The sequence below is a fragment of the Chionomys nivalis genome, chromosome 23, assembly GCF_950005125.1.
Source record: "Chionomys nivalis chromosome 23, mChiNiv1.1, whole genome shotgun sequence".
Classification (NCBI taxonomy): Eukaryota; Metazoa; Chordata; class Mammalia; order Rodentia; family Cricetidae; genus Chionomys; species Chionomys nivalis.
Window position 1 is genome coordinate 42,696,916 of NC_080108.1, and position 18,360 is coordinate 42,715,275.

Consider the following 18,360-nt stretch of genomic DNA (forward strand, 5'->3'; position numbering starts at 1 on the left):
ATATTCCCAAAGACAGTAAATACTTGTTTAGCTGAGGGGAAGAGTTAGATAGAGCCTGCTTCTCAATACCTCCAAGACCAGAGATATTTCTGTCTTCCTGATCAGCACGGTTACATGAGAGGACAAAGTTCCAAGCCCCAACTAGCACTGAAATGTTATTATTTTAACTATGATTGTAGTAACACAAAACTGCTAGATTATAACAATGTCAACCAGTTAATAAAATAAATGCCTTTTTAAATATTATAATATAATTGATTGATTTTCTTTGAGGAAAAAAAATCCCAGGCTCATATGAGAGTATGAAAATAAAACCTAAAGAAGAGAACTTAAAATTGGGAAATGTAATTTTCTCTTTCAGATAAAATTGCCTCATAAGTTCAAACATGCATAAATATGTTTTACTTTTAACATAAGTTAAAAAAATAAACCATTGAGATATCAAAAAGGAACAGGGATGTGGTTGTGAATTTACTTGATGATCCACTGTGCTTTTCATCTCAAGGAAATTTTATTTTACTTGAAATGCCGTATATACATTAATGGCACCCAGTATAGTGTTTATATACAGGTATAGGCTGTGCAAAGAGAAAAATCAGAATATTTTTTCAGTCCTTCACCTCAATTTATCATGTTTTTTCTCACATCCCACTATGTGGAGCTAAAGGATGGATTAACAGTTAACAGGTTTGGGTATCTTCCAGGTGACTTGGTTCCCAAAACCCACATTGGGTGGCTCATGGCTGCCCGAAACTACAGTTCTAATAAATTTAATATAAACTTCGTAACCTTGAGGGTGTTTGTACTCACATACATACATACATTTCTACACACACACACACAGTTAAAAATCAAACATATCTTTAAAACAACCAATATCTGTTTGTGTTTTTTTTATTATTCATGCTATATTTGGAGTCCAATGTTTGGGGTATGAATTAATGAAAAAGCCATTTGCTTGTGGCATTTTAGTCACCAGCATAGGCTGGAGCCGCACATTGGGCTCCCGCGAAGCTACACATGGCACTCCAGCCACACCTGGCTAGATTTTCTTTTCTTTTTTTCCCCAAAGTCTCTGAGCAAGTTTGGAATTTTACTGTTGTAACTTTTCTAAAACAGACTCCAGGTGCCAAAAAAACTCCAGGAGCACCTGGGATCCAAATGACACAGGACTCACTGGCCCTAGACTGACTGACTCTGCCTTCAGGCAGCTCCCCAGGACACGTAATTTTTCCTGAATTCCTGTGCATTTTTCAGGCATTCAGCTTTCTCCCTCTCCCTCTCCTTCTTTCTCTCTCTCTCCCTCCCCCCGCTCTATCCTCTCTCTCTCTTTCACTCTACTATGAGTTAAATTAACATTTCTCCAATCTTAGAAACAAACCATAAATTACATAAATTAAAGTATGTTTCTGGGAAGAGTATTACACAATATTATAAAGAACCATCACTGACAGTTCAGGTTGTACAAGAACAATGAAAATAACTGCTGATTTTTCAAAGGCACCAACAGCTTTACTTTTAAAGGGGCTGACAGACAAACCTATACGGCGTCAGCAATGGTCTTTAACAACAGAAAAATTGCAGGCTTTAAAATAGCTGGTGCAAGAAGTAACTAGATGCTCAGCATATTAAAGAATCAACCATTCCTTGTAATTCTCCTGTATTTGTTGTTAAAAAGAAAAAATAAGAATGGTAACAAATCTAAGAGCTGCTAATAAGCTCATTCATTCAATGGACTCTCTACAGTCGGTCACCCCTTTGGTCTCTAATAGTTACTGATTTTGAAGATTATTTCTTCACTATATCTTTACAAGAAAAGCACAGAGAAAAATTGCCTTCACAGTGCCTACTTATAATAATTCTCAACCTACTAAGAGATATCAGTGGAATCTTCTCCCACAGGGAATGTCAAATAGTTCCACCCTGTGCCAATATTTTGTAAGTCAGCCATTGAAATGATATGTAAGCACTTTTCTGAAATGAGAGTTCACCATTAAAAGGATGACATTTTGCAATATGATTGAAATGTAGATACATTAAAAAGAATGTTTGAAGAAGCAAAAAATAAATCTTGTTGGAGACTACAAATTGCTTCTGACAAAAATACAAAGACTAGGTTATATTAATTATTTAGGGTATAAAATACTTTTACAAAACATTAGACCCCAAAAGGCGCAAATTAGAAAAGATCAATTGTATATTCTTAATGACTTCCAAAGAATGCAAGGAGACATTTCCCATCTACAACGTACTATTGGGATAGGTCCTGATGACCTGGTTAATTTAAACAAAACCTTATATGGTGACAAGGACTTAAATAGTCCCAGGGAATTATCAGCTGAAGTTGAGCGAGTTTTGATTGAAGAGAAATTACAGAAGGCACATGTGGTTAATCTGGACCAGAATCTTACTTGCATTTTGCTCATGTCACCCTCCAAATATTACCCTACAGAATTTTAATGCAAAGGGATAATGGATCTTTTTACCACATGAACTGAGTAAAAAATAACTAACTTGTGTGGAAAATGTCTCTGAGTTAATTATAAAAGTAAAATTGAGAATTTGTCAATTAACAGGAATAGAACAAGCATAAATTATAGTACTTTTAACAATGATGAATTAACAAATTATGGAAAGAAAATGAACCCTGACAAAGAACTTGTACTATTTTTGGGGTGGGGGAGAGATTAGCAACTATTATCCCAAAAGCAAGAGAATTCATCTTATAAAGAGAACTAACTGGATCCTTCCTTGTATTGTACAGAACACAACATTAACTGGAGCCCCTACAATTAAATTAAATCAGAAAGGGCAGATTACAAATCAGAAAATTTAAGTAAAGTGTGTTAAAGTCCTTATGATTCTGTCAAAATGTCAGAATTATGTTTTTCTTATGATGGTATTAAGGGATTATATAGAACATAATTACTCATTGCAATATGCTGAAAGAGTTGTTATTCATATTGAAACCACTGAATTTATACCAGATGATAGAAAATTGACTTCATTATTTATTCAGTTACATTATATAATCAGGAATAGGCATCATCCTATATACATAACACATTTCTGATACCACATGAGTCTGCCAGGTACTCTGGCACAAGGTAAAACAGAAATAGATCTATTATTGATTGAAAACATGCTGAAAGTCTCAGTATTTCAAAAACACCATGTCAATAACAAAATTTTTTTAAAAATGCTTTTCCATCACATGACAAACAGACTAGAAATACTTGATTTTTATGCAACCAAGCACCACTACCTGCAGGTAGTAGCACAATGGTAATCAAAGGAATGGAATCTGACAGATGAATGTGTTTCATTTTGTAGAATCTGAAAAACTAAAATATGTACACCACACCATTGATACCCATTCAGGTTTTCAATGGGAAACTGCTTTGAGTTCTGAAAAGGCTGATTCAGTAAGTACTCATTTGCTAGACATTTTGACCATTGTGGGTATACCTGTAGAAATGAAGACTGACCTCTGTCTGATGTGAGGTTGGTGAAGATATTTTACCATTCTGTAGGCTGCTGTTTTATCTTGTTGACCAAGTCCTTTGCTTTATAGAAGCCTCTCAGTTTCAGGAGGTCCCATTTATGAATCATTTCTCTCAGTGTCTATGCTATTGAGGTTATATTTAGGGATTGGTTTCCTGGGCCAATGCTTTCAAGAGTACTTCCAACTTTCTCTTCTATGAGGCTTAGTGTGATTGTTTTATGTTAAGGTCTTTGACCCATTTGGACTTGAGTTTTGTGTGTAGTGATAGATATGGATTTATTTTCATTCTTGTACATGTTGATATCCAGTTATACCATCATCATTTGTTAAATGTGCTTTCTTTTTTCATTTTCTATTTTTTGCTTCTTTGTCAAAAATCAGGTATAGAAAGAAAGAAAGACAATGCTCATGAATATGTCTCTATGAAAATGAAAGTGTTCTTGCTATAATATGAAGCATATTACAGGTATATCACATAATCCTACAGAGAAGACAGTAATAGAAAGATCAAATGAAACTTTAAAGGTTATGTTAGATAAACAAAAAGGGGTGGTAAGTATCCTCAGAAACAGATTTCATAATGCTTTATTAACTTTGAATTTTATAAATGCTAATGAGAAAGGAATAACAGCTGTTGGGAGACATTAGAAAGTAGAAAAAAGTCAGAGAATTAAAACAGTCAATATACTTAAAAGATGCACTAACCTCAGAATGGAAGCCAGGATATGTATTACATTGGGGAAGGGGATTTGCTTTGGTTTCTATGGGAGAGGAAAAGCTGTGGATACTATCGAAATTGCTGAAAATTCAATTTGAACAAGAGACACTTCTTAATTATAAGAGATGATAGTTCATCAAACAGCATAGTTGTTTAATCTAAACTAACCAATAAAAGTAGTGACTGCTTTTAATTTGATCAGAAATAACTTGCCAAAAGGAATCTCCCCAAAATTAGGGTTGGGGACAAATTTTGTTTCTGTTTTTTCAGGAGAATAATGGTAATTATTCTGAGTAATCTGAAGATAACTAGACAAATGTGATATTTGAAGAAAAAGGATAAATAGTCCCGAAAAAGTATCCCAAAAAAGGAGTAATTTGGCCTGTTGTTATATCATACATCCAAAAATGTAAAATTTTATAAATCTTCCCAAATGTTTGTTTCTGCTGTTCTCTACAGACATATAATGCAAATTGACTTTTTTTGTACCTCCAGTCTGATTAAAAATCAACCCTGTCTTTGAAGTTGGAGTGTGACTTTCTTCTCTAAATCCAAGCATCCTTATTAAAGTAAAATCTAAAATCTCTGCATCATGTCAGAAAAGCCACCTGATATGGGACAGAAGAAAGAAAACAATTTAAGGACTATTTTATTTCTGCTAATCTCATAATCTTTTGGTTTTATACTGACTCTTTAACAGCTTTTCTTCAGGTATAACATTTATAAGATTTTTTTGTGATATTAATGATCATACAGAATACTAACTAATTCTAGAAAAAAATATTTCATCTACCTTCCTATACATGATTTTATGTTTGAGTCTTTATCAATTCTCTGCAGTGAACCATGAGCACGCCTAATAGTGACCTTTGAAGTCTCCAAAAGGAGGAATGGGCACCACATGATGACTCCTCAAAGACTATGATGACGCCCTGAAGCTGAAAAATACAAGTTAATGATTGGCTTTGTACTATAAATTGCTCAGAACAATTTCAAGGTGGCTAGCTAAGATGATCCAGTCTAATAGACTAATCTATCCAAGACTTGAAACAAACCCTTTACTTTCCCATGGTGCAAATACTGGACAAAAAATGATACAATTACTTCTCCCAAGACTTGACAATTAAGCCATTTTCTTCTTTTCATGACCCCCTAAAAATACAAACACCCCCAGACAGCAGGAACTAGATTTAAGAATACAATATCAACACTCCCAAGAGGTGGGGTGAGTGGTTTCTGGTCATTCAATGGGTTATGGATATTTTTCATTGTTTCAGGGTATTGGTTACAAGTTGTTATTGGTAATAGTCAGGAAAAAAGCTAAACAAAGGGAATTAGGTTCAAGGTTCTTGCTTCGAAAAGAAAAATAAAGGATATACATATGATAGGATAAAAGTTTAGACTATTGAATCTACTCTGAAAAGAAAAAAGGGAGGATATAGATATGATAAGATAAAAAGGTGAGTTCAAGGCCAGCCTGGTCTACCAGAGCTAGTTCTAGGACAGACTCCAAAGCTACAGAGAAACCCTGTCTCTATAAACAAAAACAACAACCACAAAAAGATAGATTATTGAATCTACTCTGAAAAGAAAAAGAAGAGGATATAGATCTGAAAAATAAAAGGTAGATAACTGAATCTCCTTAAACAAAACAGCTACTAGTTTTAAATATTTTACTTTGTATTGGACTTTTGTAAATTGTATAAATTGTATATTGATGCATATTTGAGATAAATTTTGTTAAGACATACCTCTACATGTGTTTCTAATCTTGTTCAAGATATCATACATACACAGTTCATTTAATAATGTAATACAAATTTCTAGTTTTTGAAAGTTATTATTACCAGCTGTTTAGGATAAGAAGAAAATGCAGGTTAGTCATTAGGTGCCTATTACAATCACACTTGAAGCCACATTAGGTATGTTTTCAAGGTCAAACAGAGATATATTTTAAATAGATCATCTTCAGACACTTCAGATATCTAAAGAATATGTCATTTAAGATGTTTAAATAACATCTGTTATTTTTTTATGATGATGAGTCATGTCTGTTCCTAGCAGCACCAATTGAGTTCAGAAAAGATAATTGGCATTGATAAAACTCCACAAAGAGTTTGATTTCTTTGTGTCAATAGTAAGACACTGGGCAAGAACGTGCCCTTTCCTCAACTGCTGACTGTATGCAGTCCTAACATGACAAGCAGGACACAAAAGAGAGTGACCATCAAACCTTGCCCAGATAAGGTGGGAAGTCCTTCAAAAGCCCTGCTGATTCATAAAAAGTCTGTAAGATATTATAGGTCTGTAGGCAAGAGATTGATGCTCCACTGTTGCAGAAGAGCTTTAGGTGACTGTCCAGAAAGTCAACTATTTCCATTATTTTTCACATTATTTAGAAGTTGCTTGCACTTCTTGCTCACTCAGGTAATATTATTTCCTTCTTGGACTCTAAAGATGTTGAAGACTGGATAGTTATAGTTTTCTTTCTTTACATGCAGAAAGCAAGTTATGATAGAAATTAAATTAGATACGAGACTTTGGACTCACCAAAATAGGATAGATATGGAGTATTTTCTCTGAATTTGTCAAATGCCAATGGATTAGACATTGTTGATGTATTTATTGCCTGTACATATTGTACATAGATATTATAATTATTGTATATAGTTTTTTCTTTATATTAGTTATAGCCTTTTTATTTTAGATAAAAAGGGAAATGTGGTGATATTTCATTTGTATTTTAATAAATAAAGGCTGCCTGAAGGTCAGTGCAAAGCAGCCACACTAGTTAGTCATACAGGCCAGACACTGGTTACACACACTTTTAATCCCAGCAGACAAACTAGTTACCCATAGAGACTGAGCAGTGTTGGTTCAAGCCTTTAATACTAGCACTAGAGAGTAATATAAGGCAGAATGAGACAGGAACTCATTCTTTTTTCAGTCTGAAGGTTGCATTAAGGTAAGATCTCTCTAGTGGCTTGACTGCTTTGTTTTGTGAACTTCAGGTTGAACCTCAGTATCTGTCTCTGGGTTTTTATTATCCTTGCTACAGTCTTCCTTTCATTCTGCAGTAAACTTATTGATACTATGTTTCTTAAAACAGGATGGATCTTTTTTTTACTGAACATGAATAAAATGAAGCATAAATGGCTGCTCATAGTCTATCATAAACGTCAGGGTGATTTGGAGAAGATTTTTTCTTGGAATACCTATACAGAATCTGAGTGAGAAATGGCAACGGCCTTTGATTTCTCACTGACCACAGTACTTCCTGTGTGAGTAGAGAAGCTGAACAGTAGACAAGAGCTGGTAGGCAGGGGATTGAAATACTACCTTAATCAGTAAATACGGTGAGCATGGGTTTGCCTGGCTTTGTTGCTAAATGAGTGAGATGGAAAAACACAGCACAGAAGGTCAGCAACGTGTACACATATATGAGAAGGTCCAGAAGAGATGTGAGATAATCACAGGTATGCCGTGGTCATGAGCAATATTCCTTAGACATTATCAGGGCTTCCTTGTATATCTACTCACTCTCTCTCTCTCTCTCTCTCTCTCTCTCTCTCACTCTCTCTCTCACACACACACACATGCACACACACACACAGACACGTATGCACATATACTTACTTGCACAATATCTCCACTTATGCTTGATCATTTAACTACTTATATGGACCAAATTAAAATGGCCAATGAAATATATCCAATGAAGCATGGGAGCAGCATCAGTTAAAATGATAAGACACTGGGCCTAAAATACAATAGGAAGCAATGATGTGGATAATGGGAAAAGAGACCCTCTACATGTTTAGAAATAACCATAACATCAATAAGCAATAAATGGTGTTTTCTAGTACCACCTATAAAAGAGGTGAGTTTACTTTATAAAACAATGTTAAGAGCTGATAGATGCCACCACAAGGTAAATAAAGAACTCCTGAGATTTTGTGGATCTTGCTATATGGTCTTTGTGTGCATTTTTATTAGTCTTCATCTCTAGCAATTGCTATTGACTTCTCTATATTTTTCAGTGTCAGTGTTGTTTCAGTGCAAATTCCTTGAGACGAAATGGTCTATAAAGTCATAAATTTATTTATCTGGTTTATCTCTGAGACCTTTGAGTTCAAGCACATTGTGCTAGTACCTGTCAACCTGAAGTGAGGGTCTTCCTGCATCATTAGATGGTGAAGGGGGTGTCAGAGTGAAGTGGAGCATACCGGCTAGCTGGATTCTTCCTCCTTCCATCTTCAAGACCTCATGTAATTAAAAAGATTCCTAAAACCTTATATCACAAGTCAATCACTGTGTGAAATTGCTGCTTGGTTTTCCCAGGTATTTCTTAACATACTCAGTTAAACTATATTCAGAGATAGCAATCAAAGGATGTAGTTAAGTGAAACTTGGAAATGAGAAGTCCTCTTCCCAGAATTTGTCTGGTTTTGTGACCAATACTCAACCTAGGGTGGAATCTTGACTTCCCTAAGCCCACGTTGTCATGACTTAGAGAAAACTTTCCAGTGAGTGTAGTGTGGAAGTCTAAAAATGTGAGCCTATTCTACCTTTTCTGAAGGTCAGAGAGTTTGAGTTTATTTTGTTCTCTCAAAGTTGTTGACAACAAGTGTAGCTATACAACCTGACCTAGGGTATGGTTACTTGGTGTTTTTGAACATTAAGATGGTACATAGGGGTAGATCTGCTCTGCCCTGGCTAAAGGTCAGAGAATTCAAGCACTCCTCTGCTTCTTCTTTTAAAATAGGTTGTTTGACTTGGGGAGTGACTGCCAGCAGGATACTTGGACAAGTGCATTTTCACTACTCCAGACATCAAATGCTTTTCTCAGGAATTAACTGCTTGATGGCTCAAGTGTTGGAGCAAGTAATTGTCCTGCTTGCCCTTTGTATCATGTTAGATCAGTCTTTTGCCTTCTCTTGCACTTTTGTATTGGGGTATAAAAATATATGCAAAGTAAACTTGGGTGAAATTCAGCATTCAGGATTGTTGAGTTGCCTTCCTGGTACTATCACATGTCTCTGTGTTTCTTTCTTATCTCTGCTCCTCCTACCTAATGTTTCAAATCCTCATGCCCGTACCCTGGAACACATGAACATATTGTGGCTAGGGTCAGGGCAGAAGTCACCCCAAAAAGGTGGCTCCCAACACTGTAGAGCATATTGTCTCTAAGAAAAAGTTTCTGAGAGACCTATGCTCTACTTCAATATGGAAAAGGTTTCCATGGGGCCTAAAGTTATCAATAGATTATCGATGAACCTCAACATATTAACTCTCAAATGCAGATAATAGCATTATTCCTAATAAATAATATCTCATGCCAGGAGACAAAAAATGACCTTAAAAATAAAAGGACAACTGGTAATTTTAAAATAATCTCTGAATGAAGGAACTTAAATTAGCAAGTGTAGGGAAATGTGTTACAATAATGTTACATGGATATCCTGACATACTGGGAAACCAGGATATACTTAGAGCTGCAATAGCACAGCTCTGGGGGTGGTAGAGCTGCACAAGGACAGCTCTTGGGGGAGCAGAGCCACAATAGGACAGCTCTGGAGGCTGGACCAGCAATGGGACAGCTCAGCCCTGGAGGAAAGGTGTTCTGATTACCAAGAAGCCGGGCTACCTGAAGCTGGGGTGGGATGGGGGATGGTTGCCCTGCCAAGCAGGATATAGAGATCCTGCCTTCTCCTGGAGAGCTGCTACAGATGAGTTCTGCTTTGTTCCCTTACAGGAGCATCTTCTTATCCAGCCCAAGATGTTTTTCTGCTAACAAACTGATAAGAGGAGCCTCCTGCAGAAATGTAGCAATCTCCTCCAGCTACAACAAAAAATTACCACCACCAGCCCCCCCCACCCCCCCCACCCCTGGCCACTGGCCTTGCTCAGTCCCCTTAAGGAGCGTCCTAGCAAAGTTCTTCTGCTCTGTGCTGCCTTGCTGAGGCCTTCTAGGAAGTGTCTCCGCAAGGCTTTTCAGCTCAGTCCCTAAGGGACATCACAAACAGGTTCTTCTTCTCTGTGCCAGCAAATGAAGGTTGTCACCCAAGACTCTTTTGAGAAAGAGATTTATTTAGGAAGGAGAAAATCAGGAGAGTGGCTGCCTCTGCCAGGGAGGAATTAATGGCTGCTTTCAACTGAAGGGATGGAGAGACTTATGTAGGGCTTCTTAGGGGTGGAGTTTTCCCAGGGATAATGGGGACTGGTTAGTTTTTCCCTGTTCAGTGATTTGTCAGTTTAGCTGGTCAGGGGCAGAGATGGCTCTGACTTCATGGCCAAACTGTATTTCTTTGGCTGGTCCTTTTTAGCTTTTTGACTCTATTTTTAGGACCAGGGCATACTTTTTTCACTGACTCTGATTCTAGGGATAAAATGTGTTTCTTTGACACTAGTTTCAGAGCCAGCGCACATGTCTTTAGTCCTGGATTCAGGCATAAAGGCGTTTCTCTTACTGGCCCAGGTCTCAAATATAGGGTATGTTTCTTTCTCTGACTCTGGGTTTAGAGTCAGGGTGCTCAGTGATTGGTTTGTTTCCTGCTCCAGTTGTACCTTTTACCCTATAACAAGTATTAATTTTGTTAGGACTTTTGCATTTATTTGCTAAAAAAAATCAAATTAAAGTAAAGGCCTAGTTCAGCTTTAAAATGTTCTCTAGGAAAAATGAGTAAGTATTCTACAAGAAATGGTTTACTCTCTGTCCAGGATTGAAACAAATGAAAAAAAAAAAAAAACTATGGGAAAATCTTAACCAAAATGGTATACCTCTTTAAATATGATTCTCCTAAAAATGATTTAATCTTATTACTCCAAGGTTTGGATCAGCTTTTGGAAATATAATGATTAGTGGATAGGAGACCCGTTCATGTAAAAAGTACATCTATAAGCAGAATGTCCATGGTTAAAGAAGTGGTGCAGTCTTAATCCCTTTCATTTTATATCTTCCTTTCATGTAGTTGGTCACAGAAAGAACAGGAATTGACTTTACAAAGCCACCAGGATTCAGGTAAAATAAATGCAGTAGATTTTCATATTTTGACTTGTAAAATTATATAAATGGCATCAAATTAAGACTCTTTTCTCACAGCTATATATATTTCTAAAAATAAAATGAATAAATATGGAAAAGTGTGTGCAAGTTAGAGATAGGTTTACAACAATTTTGACTCCCTTAGTAAGTTAGTCCAACTAGGAATAACACATGTGTGACATTACAAATGTTTACAGTGTTAAACTATGTCATTATATAATCAACTCATAACTTTAAGGAAAAAAGCATGCTATGACATCACAGAGGTAATTTAAAATACATACTCACTTGTGTTCTTGTTCAATATGAATCATTCTGAAACATCCCTAATAACAATGACATTGATTCAGGTCAGACTGCCATTCAAATTCAAGTGCAGTTATGACCTGAAAAATATTCTGCCTTGGCAGTGTTCATAACACATGCTCAGATGTGTTTCCCTACGGGGGTATCATGCTGACTATAATTTCTGAGTTCAAGTATAGCAGTTCTCTAAAGAAGAAATGACATCCCCAAGAGCTGCAGGAAATAGAAGACAATCACAGTTCATTACACTCAAAAGATCTTTAGATAATTTTTCAGGAAAATTTCTTTGTCAGTACACTAATATAGCATCCTCCCTAGGAAGATAGATCAATAAGAGTATCTTTAAATGAATAGAATATGTTAAAGTAAGTTTTGGGAAGTTTTTCTTCTGTCCTAATGAAGATTTTACATAATGATCCTAAATCCAATAGGTCTTAGTGAAATAAGTCCTATAAGATTTGATAGAACACTCTATGATATCTCAATTCAGTCCTCAGATCCTGTTTAAAATACCATCTCAGATAAAGTTGAGTGCAGCTCCATGTGATTTCATAAAAGTTTGATGTCACTCGGGCAAAAGAGAGAATGCCAACATTTTTAATAGAATATCTTTTTATTCATAAATTTATGAATGTCAATCTTTCAACATGTCTCTAAATTATTGGGTTTTGAGACTAGATAGACCAAAGATCTAGGGGAAAATGAAGTACTAGTTTTCCACTGAAAGACTGTCACAATTAAATGACCCCTAACAACATTCTGCCAGACTCAGATCACTGTCACTCTTGGTCATCATCAGCGAAGCTTCCTATTGCAGTAGATGGGATCAAATACTGAGACCCACAACTGAACAGTGTGCGAGAGTAAGAAGCTTTGGAACACTCAATCCTACATGTGATGTCTCCATCAAATCTCTTTCCACGGGACTCAGTAAACAGGGAAAGTGCAAAGACTTTTAAGAGTCAGTGGGGATGGAGGACACTAAGGAAATAAGGTCTGAAGCAGATATGCAAGCACACAGGCTGTGACAGCATACACAGGTCCTAAACAGGTCTAACCATATGGGGCCCAGAGCTGTGAGAAATGGACACAAGCCCCCAGAACTAACCACATGATATTTCAAATTAATAATTGTTCTCTCTCTCTCACGCACACACACACACACACACACACACACACACACACACACACAGAGAGAGAGAGAGAGAGAGAGAGAGAGAGAGAGAGAGAGAGAGAGAGAGAATAGCTTTCTCCAGTAGAGTCTTATTGCATATACAAACCACTCTGAAGGTGAGTCATCATTCCCAGTAGTAAAAGGCCAACATAAAATGAACACAGTGATATTTTGGAGGGTTATTTATTTAATCATATATTTATTTTATATCATACTGCTTTATAAAGTCTTTTTTCTGTTTGTTTGTTTTCATTTTGATGTTTTCTCCCCTTACACATATTTACTTTTATGTTATGCTTTCCAAGGTTGGGTTTTGTGTTCCTATTTTTTATTTTCTAACATGTCTGAAGCAGAGGTAGATGATGCTCAATCTGGCAATGTTCTAGACACTGGAGGGCTCCATCTAACTGGATCCTTGTGAGATCAAAGTGTCAAAATACACCTTCCTGGCTTTTTCGATAAATACACTAACACTAAAAATTCCATCTGTAATACAATTAGCTCAATTTAGTTATAATTTACAACCAATTAGTTGTAAGGGATTATGCAGATCAAAACCTCAACTGAATTTATAATATCAAAACTAAGAGACTCAGTATCAGAGTTAAAGCACCGATGAGTATTGCCACTTAAGCAAGACTGAGTATCCAATTTTAGAATATCAGAACACTGGTGGAGGCTCATGCTGAGTCCCCTTTGTGCAGCTTTAATTATCATCAAGTTTTACTTACATTCTTAATGAAGCTTCTGCCTCTGCTTTGCAGTCACGAAAGGTGGATAATGATTTAAAAAAATCACTCCTGAATTTTCTGTTTTCCTATAAGATCTAGACACTGGTTCCTCTATCCCTCATTGCTTTTCCTTTAAATTGAGGGCAGTAACATATATGGATACTTGGGTTTTGGTTTTTTTTTTTATAATGATGCCAGAAGCACACATTGGGAAAAGAAAGCATTTTGAGCAAATAATACTGGTCAAACTTGCTGCCTGTATGTAAAAGAGCACAAATAGGTTCCTGATTACCACCCTGCACAAAACTTAAGTCCAGATGAATCAAAGACCTCAACATAAAACCCAACACACTGAACCTGATAGAAGAGAAAGTGGGGAATTTTCTTGAATTCATTGGCACAGGAGACAACGTCATGGACAGAATACTGATAGCACAAGCTAAGATAAAAAATTATTAAATGGAACCTTGTGAAGATGAAAAACTTCTGTAAAGCAAAGGCATCATCAACAGCACAAAATAGCAGCCTACAGAATGGGGAAAGTTTTTTTGTTTGTTTGTTTTTTACCAACATCACAGCTAATAAAGAACTAATATCCAAAATATATAAAGAACTTAAGAAACTAGATATTACAAAACCAAATTATACAATTAAAAATGGGCAGCAGATCTCAACAGAGAATTTTCAATAGACAAATTTCAAATGCATGAGAAACACTTAAAGAAATGTAAACAACTCTTAAACATCAAGGGAATGCAAATAGAATCTACTTTGAGATTCCATCTTATACCTGTCAGAACGATTAAGATCAATAACACAAATGGTAGTTCACGCTGATGGAAGTGCAAGCTTGTTCAGCCACTATGAAAATTAATATGGTAATTTTTGAGAAATCTGGGAATTGATCTACCTTAAGACCCAATTATACCATTCTTGGGCATATAGGCAAAGTATACATCATCTTACCAAAAGGACACTTGTTGAAACATATTTATTGCTCCTTTAAACAACATAATAGACAAAAATTGCAAACAACCTAGATATCCCTCAACAAAAGAATGGATAAAGAAATGTGATACATTTACAAGATGAAATATTACCCATTTAAACAAAATGACATCATGAAATTTACAGGAACTTGGATGGAACTAGAAAATATCAACTTTAGTGACATAATCCAGACCCAGAAAGACAAATATGGTATGTATTTGTTTCTAAGTAGATACTAGCCATTAGGTATAGTACAATCAACTTAAGGTCTGCAGGCCCAGAGAGGCTAGTCAAAGAGGAGAGGTCTAGAGGGGAAGTATGAGACCCCCTTTGAGCAAAAAATATTTTACTTCTAACTGGGGACAAAAGTGGATGCAAGTAGGGGTATCAGGGTGGAGGGAGATGGGGTAGAAGGATAGTGGAAAGAGAAGTGGCTGTAACGGGGCAGGGCATTTGGGGAGTGGTATGGTACCTAGTGCAGGGAAAACTTCCTAGAGTGCATGACACCAACACAACCAGGAAACATTTGACCTACAATCTGTCTTGCCTGCAAAGTATGCTAGGACAATGGTAGCACCGAACTTTGGTAATAATCAGCCGATGTCTGATTAGACTTAAGGCCTGCTCCACAGGAAACAAACTATATTTGTCATAGCTTGGGTAACCAAAATCAGAAAATAAATTGCCTAAAGACAAATATTACATTGAGAGAGAGAGCCTGAATGGGAGGTCTAGAGTGTGATTAACAACTCAGAGAGAGAAATTTGGGTTTAACCTTAAAATCTGAAAAGCACAACAGCCAGCTACTGACTCTTACCTTAACCTCAGTCTAAAATTGTGATCCTGCCTCCTGGACTCTCAAAATGATTCTCGCCCTGTCTTATATTTCTCTATAGGGCTGGGATCAAAGGCATGTTCCACTAGGATTAAATGCAAGCTCCACCTGATTTCTATGAAAACTAGAGTGTCTACTAACGATCAAAAGTGTGTGTCATTGTGGCTACTAGGATTAAAAGTGTGTGTTACTATAATCTGGTCTGTAAGGGAGACCAATGGGATTGTTTTACTCATGAATTTTCAGGCAGTCTTTATTTATTAAAATACATTTGAAATGTCACTACAGAGGTCCCCATCAATGCCCTTCGCTCAGAACTCAAGAAATCCTGCATTAAGAAAGTGGAAAGATTGTACGTGTCAGAGAGGATGGAGAACACCAGGAGGATAAGGCCATATTAATCAAATAAGCAAGGTGTACGTGATCTCACAGAGCCCAAAGCTACAAGCATAGGACATTCATGGGTCTGCATCAGGTCCTCTGCATATATACTATAGATATTAGCTTAGTATTTTTTGTGCCTTCTCTTGGTACTCTTTTTCTCCTCTTGTGTTGCCATACCCGTGTTCAATATGAGAGTTTTTGCTTCATATTATTTTATGTTTTGTTATGCTTTGCAAATTCTGATTGCATAATTTATTTTAGTCTGAAAATTATGATTTAAACATTACAAAAGAAAAGATGATAATGAATACAATCAACTTGCTGATATATTTCACCTCCCTGTGTAATAAGGAACTATAGTTAGACAAAGAAACTGATTGTAAAGACAAGGGAATAAATATGATTTTGAGAATAAAATCACAGGTGAACACTTTACACAGGCAAAAGATACTTTCTTCATTTGCAATTTTCAGTTTAATTTAAATAATCACATACAAGTAAAATTATTAATGTGAGTCTTTCAAAGTACAGATTAATAATATCCTGGTTAAAGTGAGATATTTTTATCTTTCTGAAAATGCAAAAGACAAATCAAATCAGTACAGATACAACCTTGGCTGAATAACAAGCTTGTGATTGGTAAGAGTTAAAAGATGAATATGAAATTTACCAAATAGGCTCATGTACTGAGCATTTGATTGGAAGCTGGTGTTGAAACTTTAGAACCTGTGTCAATTTGGAGGAAGAGGGTCATTGGAGATGTGTCCAGCAGTGTCCATTTTATCCGCCCCCCCCCTCAGCTTTCTGTTTGCTGGAAGATGAGTAGCTTATCCTATCACATAGCTCTACCACGATGTATCAAATCAATGCAGTCCCAGAAACACAGAACCATTCCATCTACAAGTATGGAGCTGTCTACAAATACTGACATCATACAATTGCTGAACAAAAATAAAGGCACCACCCTTGAAAGTTTCCCCTCTTATTTATAAATGCCTGACTTTTATGACAAAATAGTAATATCAGAGTGAAAGAAACATAATCTCTATTGGCATAGTGATATAGAAGGCCTTTGGAAGAGCAACACTAATTGTTACTTCAAGATTAATTTTTATATAATATATAAACTGATGAAATTTTACATAGTAGTACTATACTGTGATAGTTAACTTTAAATGTTAATTTAAAACAACCTATTTCAAAAAAGAGTTTCAATTGAAAAAGTTTATAGATAGTATTGATTGTGGGCAAGTATGGGGAATTGTCTTGATTTTTACTTGACGCATCTCATTTCGGTTAGGACAATTCTCTAGGCCATGGAGCTGTACAAACAGTGAAGAAAGCTCGGCAAGCAAAGAAGCAGGTGGCATGGGTGCACTGGTTTCTCTCTGCACTTTATTATGCACGTGGTATGACCTTTTGTCTGAAGACCTTGCATACATGACTCCCAAAACTGATGAATGGCAGCGTTTTCCTCCCCTGTGCCACTATTGGCAGAGCATTTGTCATAGCAAAATAAATGAGATTAGGATTGGTCCTGGGAAATGTGATGATATGCAATGCATTGTATACTGTTTAAATGGAATCACAAATATTTCTCCTCCAACATCTGTAACTTCTTTATGATGAAAACTTTTAAATTCAATTATTCTAACTTCTTGATTTGTTAATGCTTGTCATTTCTTCTGCAAGAGCATACCAATAAGTTTGAATTCTATATTATCACAACTTAGGACCTGATTTCAACCATCACTTCTCCCTAGATACCACAACACATTAATAATAACCGTTGTACTTGAGACCAACCTTTTAGATCTCACGTATAAGTGAGAGCATGTGACTCTCCCCTGTGTGTACCTGACCTATTTCTCTTAAGAAAATCTCCAGTTGCACCATAATCATGCAAATGACAGGACTGTCCTCCTTTCATGGTGAGTAGTATTTCATAGTGTATACATACCACAGTATTTGCTTTCACTTTTTAGAAGATGCACACATGGATTCCTTTATTTTTGGGTGGCCCAGAACAGTACTGCAGTGAAATGGGAATGTAGGTATCTGTTGACTATGAATGGGAAGAAGAAAAATCTCTTATCTAATTCCCTTAACATCATCACTTAGCAATATGGCAGGGTTTTGTTCACTGTGTGTTTTTATTACTAAAACCTACTACCCAAATTGGGTGCACTTTATCTAAGAAGAAGTCCTTTAGGTTTACAGTTTTCGAATCTGGAAGCTAATTCCAGACATGGCCGGGAATCAGAAGAAAAGTCCATAGTGCAGTGTTACATCACTACAGAACACACAAGATATATCCTGTTCCCTCTGTCAGGCCACCAAGATTCAATAACCAGTTCCAAACCGAATGATCTGCTCTAATTAACTTCCCAGTTAATCACCTCTGAATATCACAGTTATAATAAGGTTTTACCATTTCTTGCCATTGTTGTGTGATTTGGGGCTCCATGTCTAGCATTACTTCAGGGAGTCAGCACATAGTCAAGCCAAGACTCACTTACCTTTATGATCATGGGAATGAATGAGAACCTTGGCTCTAACTTGAGATAGGGTGTTGGTAAAGGAAAATTGCCAGCTTGGGAAAAACAAACCTAAGGATCTGAAGTCTGATTGCAATTAAGTTTTTATTGTTTTGAACCAGAAAACAGTTGAAA